At 41.4% G+C, this 7,410-nt stretch overlaps 1 pseudogene; it reads left to right on the top strand.

Moving 5' to 3' along the window:
• Nucleotides 1-3,933: 3,933 nt before the first annotated feature.
• On the top strand, nt 3,934-5,053 carry LOC147606412 (calmodulin-like protein 2 pseudogene; annotated as a pseudogene).
• The last annotated feature ends 2,357 nt before the right edge of the window (nt 5,054-7,410 follow it).

Raw genomic sequence — 7,410 nt, 5'->3', positions numbered from 1 at the left:
AGATGAGAGTGAGGGAAAGGGAGGCATACCTGGTGAGGAAGCAAAACACATGCGCACGAAAAAAAATGCAAAAAAGAGAGGTTTTGTTTTACTGTAAAAACCTGCACCGTTGATATATGCGTCAAAATAAGCATGGAAAAAAGCGTCGTACATGGGAAATAGCGTGGAAGTAAGAGTCAAAAAAATAAAATTTCCACACTCTTTTTGATGGTTATTTCGATGCTTATTTCGATGATCGCTACTTTTCATTCAAATTCAAAATCTTTCCAGATCTTGCGCGCCCCTAACATTTCAAATTACCTATCACCGCCGACTACCACCCTCCACAAATACTTAAGGCAGGATTCCCCTCCAAAAATAAGCATTCGTTCCCATTTTGCAAATCAATATGGAAACCATGAACGATGCCACATCCTCAAATTTTGTTGATTTAGAGGAGAAGACACTTTGCCCATGACTCGTTGTTGCAAATACCAAGTGGCTCGACGTTGACGAATTTGCAATGATCATACAAAAATAGAGAATATTTTCGATGGAGCGATTGGAACATCTAATTAGTGGCAATGCATGCTTCAACAATGACAAACCAGTGGATATCCGGCCTGAATGATGGAGACCAACAAGAGTAGCCACAAACGACGTGATCCAACAACCGGAGGAACTTGAGGCAGATTCGGAGCAAATACTAGAACATGACATGGATGATATGATAAATGCCTTACACAATGGAACAAAAGATCGAGGTTTGGAACACGAAGGGATACAAGAAAACACACGACGTGTGGAATACGCTTCCTAAGAAGAGAAACAGCTACACAAGCGCACTTGTCTTCCACTATATCGTGGAGCACATGTGTCTGTTTTACGCGTTTGCCTATCCATATTGAACTTGCAATTGATTTTTGGATGGTTTGATACGAGCGTATCAAAACTTTTTGCGTAAGTGATGATATCATATGCAATTAGTGAGTTATGTACCTTTATATGCATTTTCTTAGCCTGAGTATTTTGTGTAACAACTTATTGAAACATCAAATATTGCTAGAAGATAATGAGATGCTAGTGGACCGTAGTCAAGCAAAAGCAAAAGCAATGTTGCACTCGATTGGCATGGACTACAACACACACCATGCTTATCCAAATGATTGTATTCTTTATCTACAAGAATATAACATCGCAGTACAATGTCCGCATTGTGGTACATCGAGATATAGACAAGATGTGCAAGTAGAAAGTGTACCAGTAAAAGGTTTACGACACTTTCCCATCATCCCTCAGATTAAAACAATGTTTAAGTGCAAATCCATTGCAAGATTGATGACTTGGCAACGTAACACTAGGTCCATGGATGGTGTTATCCGTGTGCCCACAGATTCCCCTACATGGAAGCACATTGAAGAGAAGTGGGTAGCCTTTCAGGAGGAGGCTCGCCATATTCGACTCGGACAAGCGATGGATGGAGTGAATCCATTTGGTCTACGAAGTTCATCATGGAGTATATGGCCTGTTTGTCTAGTTAACTATAATCTTCCACCATGGCTAGAAATAAAAAAAGGACATCTTTTATTGTCTTTGATAGTTCCTGGAAAGTACAAGGTGAAGAACATGGATGTGTATTTAGCCCCTTTAGTTGAGGAGCTTCGTGTTCTATGGGAGGGCATTGAAGTTCATGATATTTCCAAGAGGTTTGGCCAACGTGCGCTAACATTGAGAGGAATACTTATGTGGACTATGCATGATTGGCTTGGCTATGGAGAGTGCTCAGGTAATACTGTAGCTTGTTAACATATTATGTTAAGTCATGATTGTCATCCAAACTTACCTGCCACAATCTTTTTTGATGTTCTACAAGGCTTTCAGTGTCAGGGTATAATGGATGTCCATTATGTGGGCTGCAACTTGAGGCTCGATACTCAAAGTCTATGAAGAAGATAGTATACAAGGGCTACAAAAAGTATCTCCCAGTGGATCATTCTTTACGTAAGGGATTTCTAGGGAGGATCAGTGATTGGAGGACCTTATGGGAGCTGGATCCAACCTGTACACGTCTAGGAATAAAGCGTCTATCCATTTTCCATCAACTTCCATACTATGCTTGTGATTAAGAGCACTATGCTTCTACAAGAGAAAGGAAGGAATAATATGAATGAGATAAAGGAAGAGAAAGGTAGGTAGGTCATGCAACAAGAGGTACTGCAATGCATCATGACCTAGATAGGATAATCTAAATTTTCCTTGGTCAACATGAGTGTTTGCATGACTATTTACACGGATGTACACCTGGCACAACTGCATGTATAGATGCCAAAATAGCCACAATATGGTCACTACATCGTGCCTACGCTTTTATTATGTCTTGTAGTGATTATTTAAAGATTATGGGTGATTCTGATGGCCACCACCTTTATTCTCTCTTGTAGTGATTCTCTAAAGATTACGAGTAGTTCTTATGGCCACCACCATAGCCAAGGTTTTGTACAATACTATGTTCTATTTAATAAGGGTTTCACTTCCTTTGCCAATTTAAAAACTATGACTTCATTCTCTTGTAGTGATTCTTTAAAGAGTAGAAGTAATTCTGATGGCCACCACTTAGCCAATATTCTATACAATAATATGACCTCTCTAATAGGCTTCACTTCTTTCACCATATTTAACCTATCCCCTTCTTAGTAATTATTCCTTTAGGTACTAGACTCCCCCTCCCTAGCTTAAGAATCAGAAGAGGCTTTTAGAAACTCTTTCCCCTCGTGTCTCCTCTCCTTCACTACCTAAATCACATAGTACGAAGCAATAAACATAACACTCGTTCATCCACACTTTTCAAGCCCTAAATCACGTAGTACAAACCTATTCTTCAATTTATAATACCATTCACACAGGTGATAAGGGGGGTTTTTTAAGAGTGAGACCCTCTAGCTAGATTATACCTTATAACACTCTTGTCCCAACAAGTGATGTCTAATTCTTGGTTGACTAGTGTGTAAGGGTGGAGAATGCGCATTAGGCATGAAAATAATGTCATCTTGGTGCATACTCCCGAAATTGAGAATTAAGAATTATTTTAGAAGCAATGTGATATACTCTCTTTACTTTTGATGGCCATGGTGGTTAATTGAAGCTAACATACTCTAGCCCGAGTGGTACTACATACTCTAGCTCGAGTGGTACTGCCCACTTGTTGCCCATGTGGAGGTCTAAGGGTTCAAACAAAGCACTATGAAATAAATAAATTCTCAAAAAAAGGAAAAGCACAAGAGAAAGCTTGTGTGCTTGTGTAGGAGAAAGCAATCAAGCAAGCATGTTGATTTGAAAGGCTTTTGTAGCGACTGATCACATGCTGACATCTTGTCATGCTACGATTTCCTCTCATGCAGATCAAGATGCCAAATAAGGTGGAGGACAAGCTCAAGTAATGCAAATAATTTTCGTCCTACAAATGATGAAAATATGTAGGAAAAAAAGAGGCCAGTAGTAACATGGTCTAGATATGATAGTAAAATTGGCGTCTGCTATCCGGACAACTACTTGGAGATTAAAGGCGAACGCTATTCCGTGACTACCTGCACATACGTAGCGTACATGCTTTCCGTCATCTCGGCAACAATCCATGAAGGGAAGCTGCATGGAAGTTACACCATGAAAGACATTTAACGTGTGATGTGGTGCCATTTTGTCTTCTGCGGCTACAACACTACAATAATTGAGGCCACTTTTCTGTAGGCCTGAATGCTTGGTATGTATTAATAACACCACAACAGCAAGGATTCCCTTAGAACTGCATGTACCTCACAGTACAGAGAGACACGCACGGTTCTAACTCTCAAGAGAACAGGGGCTCCCTTGTGAGAAACTTCGAGGAAATTTCCTTCGCTTGGCCATGGCTTCTTTAAAAAGGGTATGCATGAGCCAAAGGATTTGCAAAGATTTCGCATTTCCTATGTATTCGACATTACTCTAGGTAGATCTCGCCATGAGTGCAGCCTGTGTCAATGCGCTGGTTGGTAGCCTTGCGCCATTGCCAATGGTGGAGCAGGAGGAGGCCGCCTTGCCACATCTCGATGTGCTGTGGCACTATGACTGTGTGGTAAGCCCCCGGTCACGTGCTGGTAAGGCGGCGATCTCTCCTCGCTCTGATGCAAACAGCGAGGATTCACCCAGCTCTAGCACAGGCCCTGGCTCTGTGCATAGCGAGGGTGCCCTGAAGGGCAGCATCCAAGAAGCTTCCTATAGAGTCGAGGTAGCTGAGAGGCAAGCCCTGCAGAGAGTTTTCAATACGTTCGATGAGAACGGCGACGGGAGAGTGAGCATCCAAGAGCTGGGGAGAATCTTCGAGCAGCTGGGAATCTCCAAGACCCAGGAATCCATCGAGTCCCTGCTGGCCGATTCTACCATCAAGTCCCAGGGCCACGTGGACGAGGAGGAGTTCGTACTGCTGTACGAGTCTGCTTGCGGCTGCGTGGAGCAATTCGACGGAGAAGGCAGCACGTCTGGTCTGCATGGGGACATGGACCGGGATCTCCGGGCCGCCTTCCACGTGTTCGACAAGGATCGAAACGGCTTCATCTCGCCTGCAGAGCTCCAGTCCGTGCTGTGCTGCCTGGGCTTCCCGCAGGCGCGCGAGCTGCAGGCTTGCGTGAAGATGATCGCGCGGGTGGACGAGAACGGCGACGGTCAAATCGACTTCTTCGAGTTCAAGAAATTGCTGGGCGTGGAGGAAGACCCAATGACTACTATTGCCACTTATTGAAGCCAATTTATATCCAATGACTATTGCCACTTATAGAAGCCAATTTCTATCGTCTCTCATGTAGAGTGATTGTATACTGTTTTTTTAAAAAATCTTTGTGCTGGTGTGCGTGTGTACTTTTTCATGTAGCAGTCAACAGCTAGTAGGTTTTGAACCCAGCACCTCATGCATGGGACTTCAACACCTTACCGTTAGGCTGTGTCTTCATTGGTTTGTATATTGTATCTTATGACAATCATCACTGGGTGATGTATGTGAAAGTGTGTATCATCTTGCATATTTGAAATAAAATGAGTTGCCAAATGTGAAGTGATGTAGCTTGTCCTATTTAATAGCTTTAGTCCGAGAGTTTATAACATTTTTGAAGTCTTATAAAAATGAGGATATATTAATTGTATAAAAAGTGTGTATCGTCTTACATATTTGAAATAAGATGAGTTTCCAAATGTGAAGTCATGTGGCTTGTCCTATTTAATAGCCATAGTTCTAGAGTTTATAACATTTTCGAAGTCTTATAAAAATTATGATATGTAGTGTTAAACACTGAAATGGTGGGAGTTTAGAAAGTGATATATTTGGACCTTGTGTATAACTAATGATAAGTTTCTAATATAACTATTTTATCTTCAAAAAAAGAGAATAGCAACACCTATTTTTAATGACCACTCATCCTTTACAAGGGGTAAGGCTAGATGCACCTAATTTTACATAGCTTTAACTCGGTGTTGACTAGGGAAAAGGAGTATTTTGTGTTGTGCATGTAAGGTTTACACATTGTTAATTAGGCATCCAATAGGAAAAAGGAGTGGTTTGTGTTGTACATGTGAGTTGGAACTGGGACTTCGAAATGTGTGCCAAAAATTAGGCATTAATTAGGGAAAATTAGTGTTTTAGGTTGTGTGTGCAAGGTTTACATATTGCTAATTAGGTGTCGAGTAGAAAAAAGTAGTTACTGAAGCCAATTCTATTGTCTCTCATTTTGAGGCACGTGAGAGCGGTGTATTTGAAAGTGATTGTATTGTGTATCATATGACAATTATGAAATAATTATACTAAATAGCTATTGTCCTAGAGTTTATAACATTTTGGAAGTCTTATAATGATGATATGCTAATTGTATACAATAGTAAGACCTATTGCAAATGACCACTTGTTAGCATTGCTCCTTCCTATACAAACCACATAAGGCTATATGCACGAGGATGCACCTAATTTTACATAGTTTTAACTCATTGTTGACTAGGGAAAATAAGTGTCTGGTGTTTTGTGTAGAAGGTTTACATATTGTTAATTAGGCATCGAGTAGGGTGCCACATCAAACTAGAAAACAAATTATTTTCTTCTTCAAAACCTTTAGTGAAGACAAACTTATATCACATTTTTCATGATGTCACCTTCCTCTTTCTTGTAGTGATATAATTAACAATCATCTAGATATTCAAGATGATGAGTAGAGTACTCATTGCAAAACACAATTGTACAATGAATCAAAGAATTAAATATTGGCCATAATTGTAACTTAGCATTCAAATAAGTACTCTCATAAGCCTTTGCACACAATACATATATCATTACAAAACCCAAAAACAAAGAGTCAACTCTATTTGACATGTTTATTCGGAATGACTCGAGATCTTATTCCTAAGCTACCCCCCTAAGATACACGCGATCCTCGACGGGATTTTACACGCTCATTTACACGCGACTTCATGATGATGCATGATACACTTCATGATACATGATGCATACAAATGGATTCTTTTTGCAGATTCTTCATGGATCTAGGTTCTTCATTCGATCCATTTGCGTGCGGCACTTGGATGATGGAGATGCTAAATCATTTTGGGCGCCACCCTGGCCAGTTGAGCTTACAGAGTATATGTATGCCCATCCTCCTCCTAGATTCCTTGGTATAGTCACCCCGCTCCCGAGTGCCCATGTCACTCCACAGCTGTTAGATACTCATAACGCCGCTACGGGCGCTACCACAGGAGAGGACGGCCTCTGGCTCACCACGCAGTCATAGAGGAAGAATGAGGATTGCCCCTCATCCCCCAAGCTATATAGTGTGTGGCCTGCCGTCCACACTAGCCTGGCCGCCCATGACTCTGCATGGGCATCCTCTCCCACTGAACCCTGGACATGGCCATCCGGTCTGCCGTCGGTCTCACAGGCGTTACAGCATACGTGATATTACCCCCCCCTTAAGAAGAGTTTTCGTCCTCGAAAACAAACTGGGGAAACCTTTTGGAAATTGCACTACGGCGTTCCCAAGTAGCTACCTCTTCATCTCTATCTATCCATTTAACAAGTACCTCCTAGTACCCTTTATGTCGGGCTTGTCTGTCACGATACTGTAGAATCTTTTTACGTTCATGTGGTATCTTTGGTGGCTCTATCAAATCCACAAAATCTCTCGAGAAACTGCGTTCTCTAACACGTGAACTGATTTCTTCAGTTTACTGACATGGAAGACAGGATGGACTTGAGAACTCTCCGGTAACTCAAGTTTATATGCTACGTCCCCAATCTTCTTAAGGATTTTAAAAGGACCACAATATCTCGGAGAAAGTTTATCACACTTTCCCGTTTTCATGGTTTCTGACTACGCAGGAACCTTGAGGAATACAAAGTCACCTTCTGCAAAGGTCACCTTTCTA

This window comes from Cibotium barometz, chromosome 57 (assembly GCF_041138505.1).
Source record: "Cibotium barometz isolate CiBa-2024 chromosome 57, ASM4113850v1, whole genome shotgun sequence".
NCBI lineage: Eukaryota > Viridiplantae > Streptophyta > Polypodiopsida > Cyatheales > Cibotiaceae > Cibotium > Cibotium barometz.
Note: the sequence above shows the minus strand (reverse complement) of the source record. Positions and strands in the feature narration are given on the sequence as shown.